Source organism: Lycorma delicatula, chromosome 6 (genome assembly GCF_047948215.1).
Source record: "Lycorma delicatula isolate Av1 chromosome 6, ASM4794821v1, whole genome shotgun sequence".
In the NCBI taxonomy this organism is placed as follows: domain Eukaryota; kingdom Metazoa; phylum Arthropoda; class Insecta; order Hemiptera; family Fulgoridae; genus Lycorma; species Lycorma delicatula.
In genome coordinates, this window is record NC_134460.1 from 165,362,032 (window position 1) to 165,387,182 (window position 25,151).

A 25,151-nucleotide genomic window follows, 5' to 3' on the forward strand; every position below is an offset into this window, starting at 1 on the left:
GGGCCTGGTATTCTGTAACAAAGAAAGCAAAGAAAGTCTTTAATCCTTGCAAACATGACAGTAGTAGGTTTGCTTGCATTAAATGTAGGCCTACAGCTCTAGATGTATTTCTGTCTAGCTTCTTCAAAAAACCAGAAAAAGTTAGACAAGATACCAATAACACTTTATTGGTACATTGATTACCAATTAATTGTCCAATTAAAACGGCGTTGGCGTAGGCCAGTCACTGAAAACAAAACTAAAAAACCTGGTGGATAATATGATTGCAAATGCAATTTATATTTATTTCTTTTGCAATTTTAAGAAGTTCCAGTCTGCAAGAAAAAACTTTTCTTACAGTTCTTTCAAGCATTGGTCTACTAGGCTAAAAAAAGTATTGTTACAAAAGTTAACTCTGGCAACAGAAGAGAAAAGACGGGGTGATAGGAAAAGCCACCTTAATTTCACAAAAAAATGGAAGAAGTGAGGAAGTTTATCACACATCTAAGAGAGACAGAGTCATACTACGATAGTAAAAAATCCAAAAGAATCTATTTAAGCTGTGATTTGAACTCCAATATAGGCTTCTGGTCTCCGGCTTTTGCAGAAAAAATGACATATATGGTAGAAAAAAAGAGTCCAAACTAGGAGAGATCGTGCTTTTTATGATCATTTGAAAGCAGATGTAGAAGATTCTTTACTCCTTATGCTTTGATCTACAGCATATCCAGCTGTTACCAAAGGCTCCCATACAAGAATCTTTCTAAATAATATAAATTTAACTAATTTATATAATTCTTTGAGATCATAACCGATCTCAAGACAAAAAGGCAGCCAAACCTTTGCCTGCTTTACTAAACCACCTATCATCTCTTGGCTTTGAAGGGAAAAGTGTTCTATGTTTCTTTTTGCTGGTTGTGCATCAAAAAATAAGAAAAAAAAACCATAATTTAAAGAAGCTTTCTAATTTTCTACAATGTTAAAACGTGTATTAAAGAAATTGTTTTGAACTTCAAGCGCGTGGCCATAGCGTTCGTTCTGCTGACAGTTTTTGGCAGTACAGAAAAGATAAACCAAAAAATCTTGACCGTAGAAGAATATTTTAAATGCTACAGAACAAGTAAAGTATCTTTGTAAGGGTTAGAATCTTTTCAAAACTAAACAATTAAGTATGTATTACAAAGTTACTAAGATTATATTATTAAGTTTAGAAGAATACAAATAAAAATTAAATTAGGGAATTTGATCAAAAGAATTGTAAAAAAAAAAAAGATTGTTGAAGTAGGAAAGTCAGTTGGAAATCGAAAATTTGCTATCGTCAAAGGATTAAGAAACCATAAATTTCATTAAGGAAAACAGGAAACATTATTTTTAACAAAATTCAGCTAGAAAATGGCCAATTCATGTTAATCAATAGCGAGAAGAAAAATGATGTCGACAAACTTCTTATAAAAATACTTGGTGAGAACCGGGCTGGTAAGCCACTTCCTGATGAACGATTATAGTGAAACAAAGAAATAATTTTTGGTCATCCAACAGCTGATGAAAAACTGTCTAGAATGTGATTGATGTGATATGCACATTTAAAACAAAGATTTTGAAGAATTGTTTGGCCTATTATTCTAAAACTTAGGACATTTTCTTGCCCTTCATTTTTATTTTTTTCATACGCAAATAATATGAATTGTTTTACAGGCCTGTTTGAAATAATTTATGTTGTTACAGAGTTTTTTGAATAGTATTAAAAATGTACTACCTAATGAACATGTTCAAATTAAGTTTGGCCTAATGTATTTCATTCAAAATGTGTCTTGCCCGACTTCTTTTATTATTTTCCCAGATTGCTTTTGAAGTACTATTTATACATGAATTATATAAATGAAAATGTTCTTTCACCACGGTAATGCATCTGAACACTCGTCTCAGATTGTTGTTGCAAAACTTTACAACCTACATTTCAAAATGCTTCCTCTTGCGCCATATTCAGGAGATTTGGCTTCTGGAATTTACATTCTCTTCCGAAAGCCGAAGAAATAAACAGTTTCTTCAGGTTTACTTTAAACGTTGAAATCAAAGCTGAGACACCACTTATTTTTAAGACCTGGACAAATCACATTTTCTGAGAGTATTAAAAAGTTAAAAGTCGTTCGTCTCAATGCATCAAATAGCAATATGAATACGTTAAAAAATAATCTTGTTTCCTTTGTCAATTTGAGAACTTTACAAAATCTTGACAATGACTGTTACTATAGATTTCCATTCTATATTTTATAATAAATTTGTGCATTTTTAAAATATAATTTACCCTTTTTTATAAGTTTTTTGCTGTTAATTAATTTTAATTACTTCTACATTTGCTTTAATTTTGTTTTTCAAACTACTGCATCGGTGCTTGATTTTTTCGTTAAGTTAGGAGCCATAAATTCTATACACCTTGTAATGGAGTCAACTCGTTAACTAAAACTTAAATATCTGTTATGTATTAAAATTATTAGATTCGCCAACATACTTATATGACTACTTTTTAATGTTATTTGTTTGTTAATTATTCTCACAGGTAGTAGATACTTCATTGAAAGACAAAACATTTTTACAGCTTAATTTTAACATTAGAAAATTGAAGAAGATTGAATTAACTGAGTTTTGTGAATAAAATATTTCCATTATGTTGCAATTTATTTTGTTAACAGTTATTTATATTTACTAGCCCGTAATTTCATTATTAAAAGTAGTTGATGTGGAAAAATTAGTGTTATCTATGCTTTTGCATTGGAGAGTTTTTGTTATTCTGAAAGTTAATTACTATTAATGTGGCAGATAGGTGTTTTTTTTGCAGTTGTTAAAACAGACAGTGTGAGAATGAGCTTTGTTGTGAAGAACTAAATCAATCTTAGTTTTCTCCTTCTTCCAGAATATGTTGCTTAATTCTTTTCTTTTTTTAACATTATTAAATAATGTTTCCGATTAACAATTTCTTAAGTGAAAAGGAAGACCAAGATAAATAAATAGTGGCCGTTCTTAAATCCTTTGGTTAGAGAAGAAAATGTTACTTTTTTAATATTCTAAATTTCTATTCCACACTCAATTTTTTTACTCAAGATTGCAATGGTGGATTATATTTCCTCAGATTAAAATAAGTTTAAGCAGATTTTTCACTTTTTAAAATATTGAATCCAAGTAATGTTTGTTAAATGTAAATATCTTTAACACTACAAAAGTGAAGTGACATTTTTTGTACTTCAACATTTTATAGCATTTAATATAATATGTGCATTGAAAATAATCATCCACGTGATACATTTCTACATTATTCCTATGAAATTACTAAATTTTTTATACATCTGTATGCATTAACTTGTAAAACTAAAAATAAATACCATAAGTAAGTGTTTGAATAGTGCTTTCAACTATTTGAAACAAATAATGTAATATAATATTTTTGCTGAAAAATTATATTTAGTTTCTTTTTTGAGTGATATAAAAATTTATAGAATGCTGTGAGGACGTTTGGTTTGAGAACATCCTCTTATTTTTGAAAATGTTAAAAATCATATAAGAATGAATTAAAATTTCTGGTCATGATCACAATGGTTGTTGAACAGAACTTCCTTCTAGGAGGCATTAAAAAAATTAAAATTGGGTTGTCGATAGGCAGATTAAGGTGTATTGCATTGTTAATTGAACTTCATCATTCCCTGCCACATAACATTTTTCCTATTTGCTCTCCTGACAAACTTGAATGTAATATGTTTTGGACTTTAAATCTCCTTCCTTTTACCATGACACTAGCATGTATAAAAGCATTTTATCAAGTTGTAAAGTAGTAAATATCTTATTATTACCTTTCTAAACAATTGTGCATATATTTTCATTTGGCAGTTAAGTACACCGTGAATATCTAGTGCATCGTACTGGGAATGTTGTTCCAAATTATGTAGTCTGGCTGTAAGTCTATTATTAATTTTTTGGAGTGATAATCTTTTATCAGTTAGCTGCTGCACCTCAACCATAGCTTATCATTTGCAAACTAATAAAGTCCCCTGTAATATGTAAAATAAATCAAAGTAATCATGACACATTTTTAACTTCTGATAAAGCTAATATATAACATTAGCTATCTTTGTGTTAATCTGCAAGTTGTTTTGCAGTGAGTTTCCAGAACCTCTTTTATGGTCGACCTGTGACTACAGACTAAAAACTTCATTTACATTCATACATATCAACCTCATTCATCCTCTGAAGTAATACCTTATGGTGGTTCCGGAGGTAAACAGAAAAAAAAGAAAGAAAGCCCCATAAGGTGCTAAATTTCAGCATAGAAGGGATGTTTTGCCGTGACATTGAGTTCCTGGAAATTACAGAAGAGTTGCTACTGCTGTCAGTCATGTCTATGTAGAGCATTATGAAGGAGAATGGTGTTGATGTGCCAACATCCTTGCTTTTTCTACTCTGACTGAATAAAAGTTGGTTACCTCTCTGTCCATGTGCGATTATGTACACCAAACCCCAGACATTGTTTCAGTGTCAGGAATTTTTTCAGAACAAAATTGATTAGATGAAAGAACAAATTTTTGTGCATTGCAGGTGTACTGGACATGAGCTGAAATAGAAAAATGTTTAAATGTGTAGGTCCACATTTGGCAAGGTCTCGATTATATTCCCTTTATAAGGAAGAAAAGCCTGTATTAAAGATCTGTACTGAGCACAAATTGTCCTTTACTGTGGCTCATCAGGAATACAGAAAATCACCCAGCATGAGGAATCTTGTACAACCTGGTGTTACTCTTGTCCAGGCTCTCTCTAACAATGTACAAAAAACTAACCAAAATGGTAAAGGGTCTGTTTGACTAAGTAAAGTCCCACACATCTGCTATTGCAACATTGAGCACAGGCAAGGAGAATGGTTACTTCTGCTACTAAGACCAATACTGGTTTACTGTAAACGACTTCAATCAATCGCTATCATATGAAATTCAACACAGCGAACAACCATGATCTTTGTGAAGGGATCTATTAAAACATTGCCTGTTTTCCCAGAGAAAACAAAATGCATCTGCTTTTCTCGATTGAGGGAAGATGTTGACCTCATCTGTTTTTATGTGGTGAACCATGCACCCAGATTAGAATTTTAAGATTTTGTTTTGACAGTGATTGTCACATTTAAAGGAGTTGAAGGTAAAATATGTAAAAATGCTAGACATGCTGAGACTTCTGTCTAATACTCGTTGGATGGCTGATCAAGTATGAATGTTACAATTCTACCAAGCTCTGGTCTGTTCCTGCTTGGAGTATGTCTGTGTGGCTTATTTGTCTGCACGAGCCACTTATCGAACAAGAATGCTCACTGCAGTCCATCATTCATTTGCCCATCTTGCTACTGTTGCGTTTTGTTCAAGCACTGTTGTATGTATTTTAGTGAACAATAGTAAGCCAACTCTTTGGTATAGACAAACTGAATGATGTGCTCCCATGTAGCTTAAATTAAAGTGCAACCAAATTATCCAACCCCTTAGACATGGTGTTCTCCATCCCACATCGTAATCAAGATAAGGAACACCCCAGACTAGTGCCATGATAGGCATCAGAGCTTAGCGCCTAGGTTTCTATAGATATATAATTATCTACAGATCTCAATAACTATATCTGGATCAATTTTGTTATATCTGGAACATTTTTCAGAATTTCATGAAGCTCTTTATCAGTACAGAGATTTCTGTTACTCATGGTGAAATCTGCATTTGAAAAAAAATGATAAAGACATTCTGCTAATGATTTATTGAAAAACATTTTATATATTTTCTATACCTGAAGGAATTTACCAAAACTAAAATCTTTTTCTCGTATTTTAATAATTTGTTACTTCATTACAAAACTGATATAAAAAAGTTATTTACAAGTTGAAAGATGAGTAATATAATTACACAATAATAATAAATAATTATTATGTATAATAATATATACATAATAATAATAATAGTGATGTATGGTTGTACATATTATGGACTTCCAAAATAATGATAAAATTTAGTAATATTAGCTAAGTCAAATTTAAAATACTAATACGTTTAAAATAGTACAAAATATTAACTTAACATAAAATAATAAATTAAATGAAGATAAATTACTAATAATGACTGGACCCCCTGTGTTCATTAAACTTATGCTTGTGATAATAATAATAGCATGGAAATAATAAAGAAAAAATAAAGTCGGTTCAATTTATAAACACTATCAGTGTATTGTAATTTCTTGAGCAACAGTTTGGCCAGTGAAGGCCTTAACTTTGAGTGATGTAAGAGTGTGGATTTCAAAACATTTGGCCTCCATTTTAAAAATGGTTGTAACTGGTTACCCATATAAAGTACCAAAAATCATTTCTGCCACTAAATTATCAATTTTATTAACTTTCTTTATAAACAAAAGTTTAGATTTATAGTGTAGAAACGACTAGGTTAAATGTATAGAAAATATGGAATATGACACAGTCAACGGAGGAGAAACAAAAGTTGATGTGGATGCCATGGACTGATTATTCTCGCTATTTGCAATCTTTGAGCATTTTTCTGAACAGCTTGGGTCGATGCAGCTTGAATCGAAACATTCAGTGATTTCAAAATGAACTTGGGTATATGGTGGTACAATTCCAGTTCTGTAAACTCCTATGTGTTTTTGCTTTAGGTGTTATAAAAAAATATAACACCTAATATAACCTAATATTTTTTCGTAAATTTGAGGTGTAACTGGATCTTTTGAGTTCATATTTTACATATTACTGTTGGAGAATTGTTCTCAAAAAAATTTCCCAGTAACGGATTGTTTATTCATAAAAAAAATGTAATGGGATGGCTAGTGACTCATAAGCACTGACGGTCTGCAGATCTACCGGCCTGTAATGAGTATGTTCATGCCACCGAGGAAGCCAGACTCAAGTTATGGAAAGACTCCATGTGCGAGTTGGAGCGCAACCACTGGCAGCTTGCAAAATCATGTTACCGGCCAAAGCCATTGCACGTGCTGTCCAGTGTTCGATGTGGGTTTGGTGGTCGTGACACTTTAACATCTGTGGCGACTTACCAGGCGTACCTCAACACTTTCCAGATGCTCTGGAGGGTGAAACAGAGGTCGGCGTTAGGGCGGGGACTGTGCTCTTCCTTGGCGTATGGGCTGTGGATCTCGTAGATATAGACCAAGTGGTTTCTCGAATGGCACTGAAAAAGACACAGGAGATTAACCAACTTCACCCGGATGTATTCTACCATCTGCTTCCTGTCATAAGAGAACGGCTTGGAAGGCTGTTCTCTTGGTGCTTAAGCTGTAGCTGCTTCCCAACTTGTGGGAAAGTGGCTTTGGTGAGGGTGCTCTTAAAACCAGGAAAGGATCCTAGTTAGGTCGACAGTTATCGATCCATCAGCCTCTTGCCGGTAATCTGCAAGTTGCTTGAAAGGCTGTTTGTGGAACTGCTCTGAGAAATCATTGAGGTGAACTGTTTTCTAAATCGAGGCCAGTATGGCTTCACGAAAGGGGTTGGCACCGAGGATTGCATCTTAAATGCTCCTTCCGAGGTGGAAAGCGCCGACTATAAATATGTTTTAGCAATTTTTATAGACATACAGGTAGGCATTTCCTTCCTAGTGTTGGAATGCAATGTTCCCGTAGCCCTGCAGGCCGTGGTACGTGACTATTTGTCTAACCGTACGGTTCTGTTTAAGTATGCACACCTTGTTGTGGAAAAATCCGTCAGGGAAAGCCCGCAAGGTTCCGTTCTCGGCCCCCTTGTGTGGAAGCTGGTATTCGACGGATTTCTGGGATTGACATTTCCAGAAGAGGTTACAGCCCAGGCTTTGGCTAATGGCTGTGTCTCCTTTTAGTTCGTGGTAATTCACGACCACGGGTAGAAGACCGGACGCAGGCGGCCTTGTCAACCGCAGAGGGCTGGATGAGCATTTAAAATTTAAAGATTAGTGCCCATCACTAAGTTTATGCTTCTCAAGGGTGTAGACAAATTATCGTACAGTCGTAACCTTCACATTAAACATAAAGGCTGTGTAATCAGCCGAGTTCTTAATTACTTAGGTGTTTTGTTTGATGAAAAGTTACTGTTTAGCAACCACATTAGGCAACTAGCGGCGGACGCCGTCTCAATAATGCACAAACTTAGGAGGATTGCTCGGAAAGACCTCGAAAGCATGACCTCATACGCCGCGCCAGTTTGGGCACATAGGTTAGATATGAATAGAGAGAGCGCTTGTCAAAATTAAAGGAGTGCCCAGCGCAGAGCCTTAATTGTATGCACTGGTGTTTTTAAAACAATCTCCTACCAGGGTACCACCATATTGGGAAAGGCTCTTCCACTCGATTTAGTGGTAAAGTTCGGGCAGCTATGTGGAGATTGCGAAGAGGTCGGGAGCCGAAGTACTTGGATGCCGGGCCTGTACTGGAGCGGAACGGTGATCATAATGCACCGGATCTAAATTTCGTTCATTTAAACCCGTCTCCCGTCTGCGGAAGAAGCTACATAGAAAGAGAATTATAAAATAAGAATGAATCCAATATTTTAAATAGTTACTTAAGATTATTACCGTCCAGCAAAGACAAACAGCAGATATAATTAAACACGTCGTTTAGTATAAAATGCGTTGCACTAAATATTTATGCAGATAAATAGAGACTGTGATGGAATATTAATGTGAGTGAATGTCTTATTTGTAATTAATTGTACAATGATGAATAAAGCCGCATCATCTTTGTTGCGTATGGGTGCGCCTTATTTAATACTTTTCCCGACTAATATAAATTGGAGTAGTCGAATATAAAAATTAATCACCGACGAATTAATAGATTAAAGAATTTAATCAATAGTCTCATGCCTTTTCCTTTTCGATTTAGCCTCGAGAACTACCGTAAGGTATTACTTCAGAAGATGATATGTAAGTGAAGTATAGTCTTTTACAATCAGGTCGACCGAGACCATTGTTAGGTATTGCTACATAGGATGAGATATGAACGATTTGTAGCGTATAAAAATGCTATGCGTGACCGGGATCTCCGGATGAAAGGACGAGACGCTACCACTCGCAGCTCCAGGGCCGACTCCGAGATGTTTGGTTAATTGAAACCCAACCACCAGAGAGCACCGGTTTTCACGATGCCTACCCGACGCTATTATTTGGTAGCGGATATCCTCAACGACGTAAAAAAACCCAAAAAACTAAAAACTAATTTCTTATAAAATATGTGAAGTATAAAAAAATATATATAAAATTTGGGTCAGTTTGTCGCTATACAGATCTCCGATCATGGACATATATCTATAATGTAATTAAAAATAATTAACGGTTGTTTAATATATTAACGTTAATATTATTTGCCTCCTCTATGAATCATGAGACCTTGCCGTTGGTGAGGGGGCTTGAGTGCTCAGGGATACAGAGTAGCTGGACCGAAGGTGCAACCATATCGGAGAGGTATCTGTTGAGAGCCAGACTAAGGAATGATTCCTGAAAGAGGGCAGCAGCTCTTTCAGTAGTTGTTAGGGGCGTGAGTCACAATAACTTAAACGGCTATATCAACATCACTCAGTCCTCTGAGTACTGCGCAGCTGAAAGCAATGGAAAACTACAGCTGTTTTTTTTTCCAAGAAAATGTGGCTCTCTGCATTTTCAAAAGCAATAATGGAGGCGCCTTCCTTGGTAAAATATTCCGGAGGTAAAATAGTCCCCCGTTCGGATCTCCGGGTGGGGACTACTAAGGAAGGGGTCACCAGAAAAGTAAAAAATAACATTCTACGAGTCGGAGCGTGGAATGTTAGAAGCTTAAAAAAGGTTGGTAGGCTAGAGAATTTAAAAAGGGAAATGGATAGAGTAAACGTGGATATAGTAGGAATTAGTGAGGTTCGGTGGGAAGAGGAAGGCGACTTTTGGTCGGGTGACTTTAGAGTAATTAACTCAGTGTCAAATAATGGGCAGGCAGGAGTAGGTTTCGTGATGAACAAGAAAATAGGGAGGAGAGTGGAGTATTTCAAGACGCATAGCGATAGAGTCATTGTAATAAGGATAAATTCAAAACCTAAACCGACAACGATTGTTAACGTCTATATGCCTACAAGCGCCCATGATGATGATGAGATAGAATGTGTATACGAAGAGATTGATGAAGCAATTAAACACGTAAAAGGAGATGAAAATTTAATAATAGTTGGAGATTGGAATGCAAGCATTGGAAAAGGCAAGGAAGGAAATATAGTGGGTGAATATGGGCTGGGCAAAAGGAATGAAAGAGGGGACCGACTTATAGAGTTTTGCACGAAGTATAATTTAGTAATTGCCAACACCCAATTTAAAAATCATAATAGAAGAATATACACTTGGAAAAAGCCAGGCGATACTGGAAGGTATCAGATAGATTATATCATGGTTAAGCAAAGATTTAGAAATCAACTCGTGGACTGCAAAACTTACCCTGGAGCAGACATTGATAGCGACCATAATTTGGTGATAATGAAATGTAGATTGGGGTTTAAAAACCTGAAGAAAAGGTGTCAGATGAATCGGTGGAATTTAGAGAAGCTTGAGGAAGAGGAGGTAAAGAAGATTTTTGAGGAGGACATCGCAAGAGGTCTGAGTAAAAAAGATAAGGTAGAAAATGTAGAAGAAGAATGGGAGAATGTTAAAAAGGAAATTCTTAAATCAGCAGAAGCAAACTTAGGCGGAATAAAGAGAACCGGTAGAAAACCTTGGGTTTCAGACGATATATTGCAGCTGATGGATGAACGTAGAAAATATAAGAATGCTAGTGATGAAGAAAGTAAAAGGAACTATCGGCAATTAAGAAATGCTATAAACAGGAAGTGCAAACTGGCGAAAGAAGAGTGGATTAAAGAAAAGTGTTCAGAAGTGGAAAGAGAAATGAACATTGGTAAAATAGACGGAGCATACAGGAAAGTTAAGGAAAATTTTGGGGTACATAAATTAAAATCTAATAATGTGTTAAACAAAGATGGTACACCTATATATAATACGAAAGGTAAAGTCGATAGATGGGTGGAATATATTGAAGAGTTATACGGAGGAAATGAATTAGAAAATGGTTTTATAGAGGAAGAAGAGGAAGTTGAGGAGGATGAAATGGGAGAAACAATACTGAGATCTGAATTTAAGAGAGCATTAAAAGATTTAAATGGCAGAAAGGCTCCTGGAATAGACGGAATACCTGTAGAATTACTGCGCAGTGCAGGGGAGGAGGCGATTGATAGATTATACAAACTGGTGTGTAATATTTATGAAAAAGGGGAATTTCCGTCAGACTTCAAAAAAAGTGTTATAGTAATGATACCAAAGAAATCAGGGGCAGATAAATATGAAGAATACAGAACAATTAGTTTAACTAGTCACGCATCAAAAATCTTAACTAGAATTCTATACAGAAGAATTGAGAGGAGAGTGGAGGAAGTGTTAGGAGAAGACCAATTTGGTTTCAGGAAAAGTATAGGGACAAGGGAAGCAATTTTAGGCCTCAGATTAATAGTAGAAGGAAGATTAAAGAAAAACAAACCAACATACTTGGCGTTTATAGACCTAGAAAAGGCATTCGATAACGTAGACTGGAATAAAATGTTCAGCATTTTAAAAAAATTAGGGTTCAAATACAGAGATAGAAGAACAATTGCTAACATGTACAGGAACCAAACAGCAACAGTAGCAATTGAAGAACATAAGAAAGAAGCCATAATAAGAAAGGGAGTCCGACAAGGATGTTCCCTATCTCCGTTACTTTTTAATCTTTACATGGAACTAGCAGTTAATGATGTTAAAGAACAATTTAGATTCGGAGTAACAGTACAAGGTGAAAAGATAAAGATGCTACGATTTGCTGATGATATAGTAATTCTAGCCGAGAATAAAAAGGATTTAGAAGAAACAATGAACGGCATAGATGAAGTCCTACGCAAGAACTATCGCATGAAAATAAACAACAACAAAACAAAAGTAATGAAATGTAGTTGAAATAACAAAGATGGACCACTGAATGTGAAAATAGGAGGAGAAAAGATTATGGAGGTAGAAGAATTTTGTTATTTGGGAAGTAGAATTACTAAAGATGGACGAAGCAGGAGCGATATAAAATGCCGAATAGCACAAGCTAAACGAGCCTTCACTAAGAAATATAAGTTGTTTACATCAAAAATTAATTTAAATGTCAGGAAAAGATTTTTGAAAGTGTATGTTTGGAGTGTCGCTTTATATGGAAGTGAAACTTGGACAATCGGAGTATCTGAGAAGAAAAGGTTAGAAGCTTTTGAAATGTGGTGCTATAGGAGAATGTTAAAAATCAGACGGGTGGATAAAGTGACAAATGAATAGGTATTGCGGCAAATAGATGAAGAAAGAAGCATTTGGAAAAATATACTTAAAAGAAGAGACAGACTTATAGGCCACATACTAAGGCATCCTGGAATAGTCGCTTTAATTTTGGAAGGACAGGTAGAAGGGAAAAATTGTGTAGGCAGGCCACGTTTGGAATATGTACAACAAATTGTTAGGGATGTAGGATGTAGAGGGTATACTGAAATGAAACGACTGGCATTAGATAGGGAATCTTGGAGAGCTGCATCAAACCAGTCAAATGACTGAAGACAAAAAAAAAATAAAATATTATTTGATTTTTATGTTTAACTACTTTCGTATTTGTATTGTATTACTTTTATGATGAACAAAAACATTATTATTAAATGCAAGCCCATTTTTTTAAATAAAGTAATAGATAACAAATGAATTTCAGTAAATTCATTTGTTATCTGTATTTGTAACATCTTGTTTACATAAAATAATAAAAATATTATGTAAATTGTATGATAATTTATTATTATAATTATTAATTGTAAAATGAAATAAATATTTTGTACAGTTATTGGTTTTTATTATTTTTATAATTTTGAAAAAAAAGTTGTAACTCGCAATTAAATTTTAAAATATAAGGAACTGTGCTTCCAAATATCTTTTTGGACTTCTTGTGCAGATTTATTATTAACAGCATTGCCAATGAGTTGCCTTAGGTTTATAATTATACTTGTACATTACAGGTTAAATACAATTTTATGCTCATGGATGTATGTAAAGTTTGTATCAGTTTTAAAAACATTTGTTCTAAAACTTACTTCCGAACGTAAAACGTACTTGGATTTTTAATTTTGTTAGCTAGGTAATATTGTGTACTTATAATATATTTCAACATGAAAACTGCTTTGATGGTTGCCGAAAAACCATCTCTGGCTGCTTCCTTAGCAAATATATTAAGTAACGGCAGGCATACATCAAAGAAAGGTAATCTATATTAGTTGAAGTTAAGCGTAGTTTTGTTCTATTGATATGTTTTTCTTACTGGTCCCTTATTCTGCTTAGTAGGGTCATGTTCATCTTCTGGCTGTTCGTTTTTTTTTGTCAAGTTTTAATTTTGCATTCTGTAATTGCGTGTGTAGTACCACCCGCACTGGCCTGAACCAGTTTAATGAATTTGATATTATCTTTATAACCGAAACATTTCGGATAGAATTTGTACGCTCACAAGTTTTTAATTAATCTTTCCTCAGGGTTTATCTTATTACATGTTTGTTACCATAGAATGTACCTGTTAATGAAAATTATGATTTGTATTGCCAGTTTTTGTTGTTAGTTTGACCTTGGAATTTTTTATTGTCAGAATAGAGTTGAGAAAAAGAGTTAATGTATACAATTATAATAAACTTTAAGTAAAATCTGGTATCCAATCTGTGTCCTTTCCACTATTGAATATTTCCACAGTTCTGTGAATTTTCCTGCAACAATAGAAAAATTATCATGAATAAAAATAAACCTTTCATATTAACAGAAAATTTCTTGATTAGGGTATGTCCATAAAATGTTTTAATATTCATTTATCCACATTATACATACAGTGAATAAAAATATTAAGTTATACACCTATACAAAATAATAATTTAGTCAAAATTTTATCCTTTACTGTTTATATTGTATCTAAACAAACTTTGATGGTTAGATTCTTTTGACATTAAAAAAATCTGTAAATAAATAAGTATAAACAAATTTTTTTTATAGCATAAAATTAATGGATGACTTCCTTTTTTTGTTATGCGATTCTTCAATTTGTGTTTATTATTTATCATCAATATGTTTGAAGTTTTCTGCTAGTCAAAGTATATCAGCTGAATTAGAAATTTGTTGGTTTGGAAAACTAAACCTAAGGATGTCAGTAAAAATGAAGTAATTTTGTGCAGTATTCTAAGGGTTTGGTAAAAGTCTAGTATTATTGTGTAGTATTCACATCTTAAAACTTCTTAATACACAGATATTTATAAAAATATCTGAATTTTATTAAAATACTATTTTGAAGTAACTGGTTTAGAGAAAATTATGTACTATTCCAGATATAACCTTACATCTCGCAAACATCTGGTTACTATGAAACGTTGTCCAAGCTGTGTGTAGAAATTATTGTTTGATTTTATGTACTGAATTTTGTCTATTCATTCAGTTAAAATCCACTTTTTAAAATTTCAGTTAGTCATAAGATTTATTATCTTCAGTTTAATTATTGTTCTAAATAAAATTCTCAGGGAGAAGATGCTTAATTTTTATAGGATTACAAGATTTTAACTCATATGATTTAAATAATATTTTTTTTTGGCTGATAACCTAATAATTTGGTACAAATTTGCTGTTAATTGTGAAAATGTTTAGCATACCATTTTGGACATCTGGTTGCTACTCAAATAGAATTGTTACTTTGTGTACTGATTTTTCTTCAATTGCTGATGATCTTATTTATAGGAGAATATGCTTTATCTGGAAGTTAATAATGATGAATAGTAGGCATGTCAAATTGAAATTTGTTTGAATACCCCTCTCATAATTTTGTAATCATCATTATATTTTAAAACATCCTAATTACAACATTACCTTGTACTGGATCTCCTGGACTAGACCAGTTTTTTGGTGTTGACTAAACTGCACAAATTGAGCTTTAAGAAAGTAGCATTATATTAATAATTTTGTCAGTATTATTTTATCACCTGAATTTTGAAGCTTTTGCTTGGTAATGTAGAATTGAACTTATATAATGTATATGGGAGAAAATGTGTCTTTTTAAAATATTTAAATTGTTCTACCTCCAAAAATGTGTAATGAATGATGTATAAAAAAATTATTGTAAAAAATTTCTAATTCTATATTTATTTTTCATAAATTGTCAAATCAATCTCAAATTTTTCATAGAATCTCAAGTACATGTTTTAAGAAAATGTATGATATCAATTGCATTTTGAAAATCAGCATCAGCCATATTCTATTGACTTGTGGAAATCAGATACACAAAAGTTTGTTATTTGTCACTGTTAAGTTGTTTTAACTTGGAAGAGAATGTTGCTATGCCATGATAGAAAGTATACATACTACTAATCATTAAAAAAAAGTTAGTGATAGAAAATTATTTACTTCTGAAAGTTGAATACACCATGGAGTATATTAAACTGAGTGATTGATGATATTTTCACTATTCTATTACATCAAAGAAAGAAAAAATTAAATTTTTAATTTTATTTGAATCATAGAGATTAAAACTTAAATCCTATTCTATTTTCTTTTAACTAAATGTCAAACATGTACTGTAATCTCATTCCTCTTTGTAAAATCTTGTAATAAAACTTCAAATTCCTGTAAGTATGTTATAATAGTTGTAAATGATATAAAGTATGAAATACATAATATATATGCATTGAAAAAATCTGATGAGGACATAACATGACTTTCTTGTATGCCTATTAAATTACATATAGACATTTTTTTTAAAATGAAAAGTACATAAAATTTTAATTCATTAATAACTTCTGATATTTTTTCATGTTTTTTATTTTTTATTGTTATTATTTATTGCAATACCTTTTTTTACAATCAGAGGTTAATAATTATTAATAAATCAATATATTTAAATTAAAAAACAGGAAGTCTGATTTGAACCAATGTGCCTCCCAAGCTAAGATCCAAATATTTAATTAATTAAAATTTTATTTGGGTACAACTCTGAAACCAATGAAAAGAAGTACCACTTATGATACATCGCTGAAAAGCTCTCAATGAGGGCTTATTACTGCAAGAAGAAAACATCCAAAATAGGAGATGCACAACTAGATGTTACAACAGTTCTAAATCCAAAATTTTCGAAGAAATATTGGTTTTTGGCCAAAAAAATCAATCAATCTTTATATTTTTTAAATACCTTCTTCATTTACCTTTTTTTTTAATAAAAATTGTGGATTGGTAAATATGAAAGCCTCCTCTATGAATCATGAGACCTTGCCGTTGGTGAGGGGGCTTGAGTGCTCAGGGATACAGAGTAGCTGGACCGAAGGTGCAACCATATCGGAGAGGTATCTGTTGAGAGCCAGACTAAGGAATGATTCCTGAAAGAGGGCAGCAGCTCTTTCAGTAGTTGTTAGGGGCGTGAGTCAGGACGACTTAAACGGCCGTATCAACATCACTCAGTCCTCTGAGTACTGCGCAGCTGAAAGCAATGGAAAACTACAGCTGCTTTTTTTCCAAGAAAATGTGGCTCTCTGCATTTTCACATAGCAATAATGGAGGCGCCTTCCTTGGTAAAATATTCCGGAGGTAAAATAGTCCCCCGTTCGGATCTCCGGGTGGAGACTACTAAGGAAGGGGTCACCAGAAAATTAAAAAATAACATTCTACGAGTCGGAGCGTGGAATGTTAGAAGCTTGAAAAAGGTTGGTAGGCTAGAAAATTTAAAAAGGGAAATGGGTAGGACAAATGTGGATATAGTAGGAATTAGTGAGGTTCGGTGGGAAGAGGAAGGCGACTTTTGGTCAGGTGATTTTAGAGTAATTAACTCAGCGTCAAATAATGGGCAGGCAGGAGTAGGTTTCGTGATGAACAAGAAGATAGGGAGGAGAGTGGAGTATTTCAAAACGCATAGCGATAGAATCATTGTAATAAGGATAAAATCAAAACCTAAACCGACAACGATTGTTAACGTCTATATGCCTACAAGCGCCCATGATGATGATGAGGTAGAGTGTGTATACAAAGAGATTGATGAAGCAATTAAACACGTAAAAGGAGATAAAAATTTAATAATAGTTGGAGATTGGAATGCAAGCATTGGAAAAGGCAAGGAAGGAAATATAGTGGGTGAATACGGGCTGGGCAAAAGGAATGAAAGAGGGGACCGACTTTTAGAATTTTGCACAAAGTATAATTTAGTAATTGCCAACACCCAATTTAAAAATCATAATAGAAGAATATACACTTGGAAAAAGCCAGGCGATACTGGAAGGTATCAGATAGATTATATCATGGTTAAGCAAAGATTTAGAAATCAACTCGTTGACTGCAAAACTTACCCTGGAGCAGACATTGATAGCGATCATAATTTGGTGATAATGAAATGTAGATTGGGGTTTAAAAACCTGAAGAAAAGGTGTCAGATGAATCGGTGGAATTTAGAGAAGCTTGAGGAAGAGGAGGTAAAGAAGATTTTTGAGGAGGACATCGCAAGAGGTCTGAGTAAAAAAGATAAGGTAGAAAATGTAGAAGAAGAATGGGAGAATGTTAAAAAGGAAATTCTTAAATCAGCAGAAGCAAACTTAGGCGGAATAAAGAGAACCGGTAGAAAACCTTGGGTTTCAGACGATATATTGCAGCTGATGGATGAACGTAGAAAATATAAGAATGCTAGTGATGAAGAAAGTAAAAGGAACTATCGGAAATTAAGAAATGCTATAAACAGGAAGTGCAAACTGGTGAAAGAAGAGTGGATTAAAGAAAAGTGTTCAGAAGTGGAAAGAGAAATGAACATTGGTAAAATAGACGGAGCATACAGGAAAGTTAAGGAAAATTTTGGGGTACATAAATTAAAATCTAATAATGTGTTAAACAAAGATGGTACACCTATATATAATACGAAAGGTAAAGTCGATAGATGGGTGGAATATATTGAAGAGTTATACGGAGGAAATGAATTAGAAAATGGTTTTATAGAGGAAGAAGAGGAAGTTGAGGAGGATGAAATGGGAGAAACAATACTGAGATCTGAATTTAAGAGAGCATTAAAAGATTTAAATGGCAGAAAGGCTCCTGGAATAGACGGAATACCTGTAGAATTACTGCGCAGTGCAGGGGAGGAGGCGATTTATAGATTATACAAACTGGTGTGTAATATTTATGAAAAAGGGGAATTTCCGTCAGACTTCAAAAAAAGTGTTATAGTAATGATACCAAAGAAATCAGGGGCAGATAAATATGAAGAATACAGAACAATTAGTTTAACTAGTCATGCATCAAAAATCTTAACTAGAATTCTATACAGAAGAATTGAGAGGAGAGTGGAGGAAGTGTTAGGAGAAGACCAATTTGGTTTCAGGAAAAGTATAGGGACAAGGGAAGCAATTTTAGGCCTCAGATTAATAGTAGAAGGAAGATTAAAGAAAAACAAACCAACATACTTGGCGTTTATAGACCTAGAAAAGGCATTCGATAACGTAGACTGGAATAAAATGTTCAGCATTTTAAAAAAATTAGGGTTCAAATACAGAGATAGAAGAACAATTGCTAACATGTACAGGAACCAAACAGCAACAGTAGCAATTGAAGAACATAAGAAAGAAGCCCTAATAAGAAAGGGAGTCCGACAAGGATGTTCCCTATCTCCGTTACTTTTTAATCTTTACATAGAACTAGCAGTTAATGATGTTAACGAACAATTTAGATTCGGAGTAACAGTACAAGGTGAAAAGATAAAGATGCTACGATTTGCTGATGAAATGTTCAAATACAGAGGTTCAAATACAGAGATAGAAAAACAATTGTTAACATTTACAGGAGCCAAACAGTAACAGGAATAATTGAAGAACATAAGAAAGAAGCCGTAATAAGAAAGGGAGTCCGACAAGGATGTTCCCTATCCCCGTTACTTTTTAATCTTTACATAGAACTAGCAGTTAATGATGTTAACGAACAATTTAGATTCGGAGTAACAGTACAAGGTGAGAAGTTAAATATGCTATGATTTGCTGATGATATAGTAATTCTAGCTGAGAGTACAAAGGATTTAGAAGAAACAATGAATGGCATAGATGAAGTCCTACGCAAGAACTATCGCATGAAAATAAACAAGAACAAAACGAAAGTAATGAAATGTAGTAGAAATAACAAAGATGGACCACTGAATATGAAAATAGGAGGAGAAAAGATTATGGAGGTAGAAGAATTTTGTTATTTGGGAAGTAGAATTACTAAAGATGGACGGAGCAGGAGCGATATAAAATGCCGAATAGCACAGGCGAAACGAGCCTTCAGTCAGAAATATAATTTGTTTACATCAAAAATTAATTTAAATGTCAGGAAAAGATTTTTGAAAGTATATGTTTAGAGCGTTGCTTTATATGGAAGTGAAACTTGGACGATCGGAATACCTGAGAAGAAAAGATTAGAAGCTTTTGAAATGTGGTGCTATAGGAGAATGTTAAAAATCAGATGGGTGGATAATGTGACAAATGAAGAGGTGTTGCGGCAAATAGATGAAGAAAGAAGCATTTGGAAAAATATAGCTAAAAGAAGAGACAGACTTATAGGCCACATATTAAGGGATCCTGGAATAGTCGCTTTAATATTGGAGGGACTGGTAGAAGGAAAAAATTATGTAGGCAGGCAACGCTTGGAATATGTAAAACAAATTGTTAGGTATGTAGGATGTAGGGGTATACCGAAATGAAACGACTAGCACTAGATAGGGAATCTTGGAGAGCTGCATCAAACCAGTCAAATGACTGAAGACAAAAAAAAATTGCCTATATCAAAACAAAATCATATAATCACATATTCATTTTTAAATATCTTGTCCTTATCATAATAAAATAATGGTTGTTTTGAGTTTAATACCAAAATGCTCTTATGTAGATAAAAAAAAAAATAAGCTCATCAGTTTTTTTAATTATTTATCAAAAATAATCATTCTTATTAAAATAACTATTAGGTGTTTGAGAAAAAAACTGATCGTCTAGAAAACTTAATATAATAATTGACAGATTGGATGAAAACAATTATTAAAGATTAATAATAGTATGTATTTAAAATACATTTAAGATAAACTTAAAATTCAGTATGGTTACAGAAAAATAAAAAAAAAAGTTAATTAAGCTTTTCTTCAATTTTTTAATCTAAGTCAAATTTCGGTACTGAAATAAAATTGTGTGGTTAAACAGGAAACTAATTGGGAAATAAAATAAAACATTTTTTTTTACCATTAATATGAAGGTTTTTTATTATTATTAATCTTCAAACTCATCGACTAAAATATAATGCAATTAATGAAAAAGCCAAACTCAAAAGTAAAAGAAAAAACCATTAGTATTAATTTAGTATGAATTTTAGCTACATTAGAAGCACTATTAAATTTTACTTTAAAGTTATAACACTTCAATATGGATTATAAAAAAGTCTTCTCCATTGTCTTGTAGAAAAACTCATGCTACAATGATAAGTTTAACTTGATAATCAAAGAACATTGCCAGTATGTGAAGGTTCATACAAAAACTTACTAATTGTTTAAAAAATTAAAAGTTCAGACTGAAATTTAATAAATCAATAAGAATGTAAAATAAAAAGCTTATTCAATTTAATAAAAAGAAATAATATTAAAGAATGTAATAATTTTATTTACTTAATGTTGCTTTTATTATGAATTTAATGCTTATTCGAATATTACTACTACTTTTAAGAATCTATTTAAAAAATAAATAAAACAAATTGACGTTTAAAGTGGTTTGTATTTCATGTAAATGTCATATGATTTTGACAAAATGAAATATTATCTTATTATTTTATTTATTTACTTTTTTAAAATCTATTACTAAAGCATTTTTTATATACATATGTTGTTTAAGCTTGTGGGGAAGTAATATTTATTTTGATACAGGAACTAAATTTTGGAGTGCTTTCCTATGATCCATAATGAATTTGGTATTATTTAATATAATGATGATGAATTTGATCAAGATGAAAATAAGAATGTAAACAACTAATATAACTACAATATTAACAAGATATAATCAATTGTTTGTTTAGTAATAATATCCAGTTCTTTCCTAAACTAATCTTTCTTGACACATCATGTACAATTTTGTTCATAATGATTTATACAAATTAATATATTATAATTTATAGTTACAACACTTCATTTGATAAATATTTAAGTAATAAGTAATCATTTTGTCCTTTTTTTTTTTAATTACTGAATTAATGGTTCTTGTTCTTAATAAAATCAACAAAGAAATATCTGTTACAATTAATTTGTAATAAATGAAAATTCTCTCAAAATATTATGCATTTTTGTATTTTGGTTACAAAGCAAAAAACAAATTAAAAATAAATTTATTAGTACACTTTTTTTATTAAAACTTTTGCTTCCACTTAACATACGTAAAAATTTTAATACATATACAATATATATATTGGTATTAATAATAAAAAAACACAATGTAAAAAAAAATAACTGAAACATGAATGATATGTAATCAAAACAACTAAAATATGGTTGAAGCCGATTCCATGATGATGTAACATAGGCAACATTCACAACAAAATAAATTTTAAAATATACTTTTTTGAGAGCGGTTTAATGAATAATTTTCTACTGAAGCTTGAAGGCTTTTGAATTAGAAATGAGATTTGTAAAAAATGAAAAATGCCTTGTTTGATAGGGATTTGAATCCATAACCAAAAAAGTGACAGAGTGGTAGTCCACCATATATCTTAATTCAAGGTAAATTTTACAGCAATACTTGCTGTGTTTATTTTCCTTACCTGTGGCAGAAATGGTATTAAAAGGAAATATTTTACAATAACAATGATAGAAAAAATTTTATTACATAGGCTACAGAGTTGCTCAATTCATATTTCTGTAAAGATATTAAAAAAAAAAATTAATAAATCATTGAATTTTCAATCGGACAGTAGACATTTTATTTCTTCTACCAAATAAAAATCACTGTTGCATGATTTCATGCAACAGTGATTTTTATTTGGTAGAAATGTTTATTTTAGAAATTTTATAAATTAAATTAGAAATATTACAATAAATGGAAGAAAACAAAAATAACTCTGAAATGGCTACTATAATTTTTCATACCAACAAGGCATTTTTGGGAACTTTTTTATTTTTACAATAAATTGATTTAAAAGATTTAGTTTTATTCTAAGATTTCAAATAATATATAGAAATAACCCACTACTTAAAAGGTGAGATAATTATAGTGATTATTTTTTTTTAGGTTGCAGCCCTTTGTAAACAATTATTGAATGATGGTTTTTATAAATATTTAAATGGCATTACTATTAAAAAATTGTATACTCAGTTTTATAAGCATTAATAATATATAAGTCATAACTGTTACTATTGTTTACTTAAAAAAAAAGAGAAAAAAAATTAAACAAGCCACCAAGTACAGAATATTAAGATAATACATATATTAGGAGAGTAAAAAAAAAAAAAAAAAATATATATATATATATATATATATATATTACTTAATTTTTCATGAGAGTACTTTTATGGGATCCTGCATCCTTGGTCATGATTAAAATAATTTCTTTACTAGATAATAAAAATTTAAAAATAGAAAGAAATTTATTTTATTCATGTATAAGTACTCCCATGAAAAATTAAGGTAATATATGTTTATCTCAATATTCTGTACTGGGTGGTTTGTTTAATAGAATTTAAATATAATATAACAGAACAGAGGAATAATACGAATCTTAAAAAGATTGATTTCTTTAAAATAATATATATATATATATATACGTATTATCCTTATTGTTACAATTAGAAACATTTTTCTTCGCATTTTTGTTATGTTTTATTTGAGTTTTTTAATGTTTTTCTGTAAATAGTGTTGCTCAGGTATTAAAACTTCATAAAAGTTAACTAAATTAATCAGTTAAAACTATTATAATAATTTTATACTCCAGTGTAGTAATACATTGTAACTATGTTTAGTGTAAATATTGTTAGATATATTTTTATGTAAATTAGACTCAATAGATATCAAGCATCAAATACAGCAAAATCAAAATATATTACAATGGCTTGATGAAGATATGATGGATGACGAATTTCTAGTAGACTCGAATAACAACAGTGAACAATCAGATGCAGGAACAATAAATACTGACCACAACAGCTATAGTTAAGTTTCTGATGAAGATGATTATAATTACATTAATGATCTGAACCCTCAGTATGTTGGCAAGGACAGTATTACTTGAACTTTGTGGAATGTGCACCACAACAAAGAAAAGGTAAGAGGGGAAACAAACATTGTACTTCATCCTCCTGGGGTAAAAGGTGAAGCAAGAATCATCAACACAGTTTATGAAGAAGCTTAGAGACTTTATTTTTCTGACTACGTTATTGAAAAAATCAGATTAATGTTTGTCTCCAGATAATTTGAAATAACTTTGAAAGTGATGTACTTGACACTAATACTGATGAGTTAAAGGTAGTTATTGGATTACTATACTTGGCTGGGGTAATGAAATCATCTCACCAAAATGTTTAGAATCTGTGGGATACCAATGGGACTGCGCCAGAATATTCTCGACTGGTTATGTCTTATAAGCAATTCTATTTGCTTGTGAGAGCAACAAGAAAAGGATTTGATAAACTCACTCCAATCGGAGATATTTTGGAAGGATTTGTTTAACACTGTAAGGAATTTTATAGTGTTGGAAAATATGAAACTTGGGATGAAATGCTTGAAGGGTTCTGCGACTAATGTAGTTTTAAACAGTATAACCAGAGGAAGCCTGCCAAGTATGAATTAAAGGTATTTGCCTTGGTTTAACTTTAGGTTGTCCAATACGGAAGTTTTCAGTGGAACCCAGCCCAATTGATTATTTCAGCTTGATAAGTCTAGTAGTGTATTGCAACAAATGATCGAACACATCAGAAATTCAGAAAGAAATGTAACTGTGAATAACTGGTTCTCATCGATACCCCTGGTTAATCAACTTGTTAGAGATTAAAACTTGACAGATATCCGAGAAAATAAAACTGAAATTCTTCCTCAATGAGGCAACATAAGGTCAATACCAATGAACAGTAATGTATTTACATTTTGAAAAGAGAGTATGTTAGTCCTATATGATCGAAAAAAGTACAGTACGTGATTCTTATTTCAAGTATGCATGATATTGATAAAATTGGAAGAAAATATTGGATATTTGTGTAAACTGATGCTATTAATCTTTTATTAACTTATGAAAGATGGTGTTGATGTCAGTGACAAAATGAAATCTAAATATTTCATGGCTAGGGTTTCGTACAGATAGTCCCTGCGACTATTTTTTTTACCATTATTGATGTTGGAGCAATCAATGCTCAAATAATTTTATTTAGCAACACATTAGAGAAAAATGGTTCGAAGAAAGTATCTGAAAAGTCTAGCTTTTGAGCTTTTTAGAAATCACTTAATAGTTAGAAGTATAAAAAAATGGTCTGCAAAATGATTTATGGCTAAAGATACGGAACATAAGAATTTAGGAAATTCTTGCTCCTAACAAAGAACAAATTAAATGCAAATGTTTTCCTAGGAATAAAAATCTTAAAACAGTAAAATGTATATCATGCATTGTTTCCATCTGCAGTGAACATAGAACATACAGTGACAATTTGCAAAACTTATAACCAATGAGATCCTGAAAATAATGACGGCTTAAAATAAATTTAGACTTTTTTAAAATTTACTTTCGTATAACAAGCTATTTTATAATATAACCGGTGTTTAAAAGCTTATAATATTATGAAATATTTGTAAATTCAGTTTCTCATTGTATTAAAGTTTGTTATTTTACTATTCATTTATATTTTATAAAATGTCTGTAACTGAAGTAATAAAAACAATAATGAAAAAAGTATAACAGATAATAACAAATAAGTTCAACTAAAATTAATAACAAACAAGTGACAAAATGACATACTGAAAGTGGATGAGCGCTCTGTTCACCTTTTGACTAATGACAGATTAACAAATTAATAATGGATGCTTCTTTTCTTTGTAAATGATGCATATAGAAAATGCAAATAGAAACAGTACTATGCATGAA

The 25,151-nt window shown here is 31.8% G+C and overlaps 1 long non-coding RNA gene across 1 annotated transcript; it reads right to left on the bottom strand.

Moving 5' to 3' along the window:
- Positions 1–3,893: 3,893 nt before the first annotated feature.
- Positions 3,894–25,052, bottom strand: LOC142325948 (uncharacterized). The gene is made up of 3 exons (XR_012756630.1): positions 25,026–25,052; positions 13,603–13,789; positions 3,894–4,019 (listed from the first exon to the last, which is right to left on the bottom strand). It is a non-coding gene; the product is annotated as an uncharacterized LOC142325948 (long non-coding RNA).
- Between the last annotated feature and the right edge of the window lie 99 nt (positions 25,053–25,151).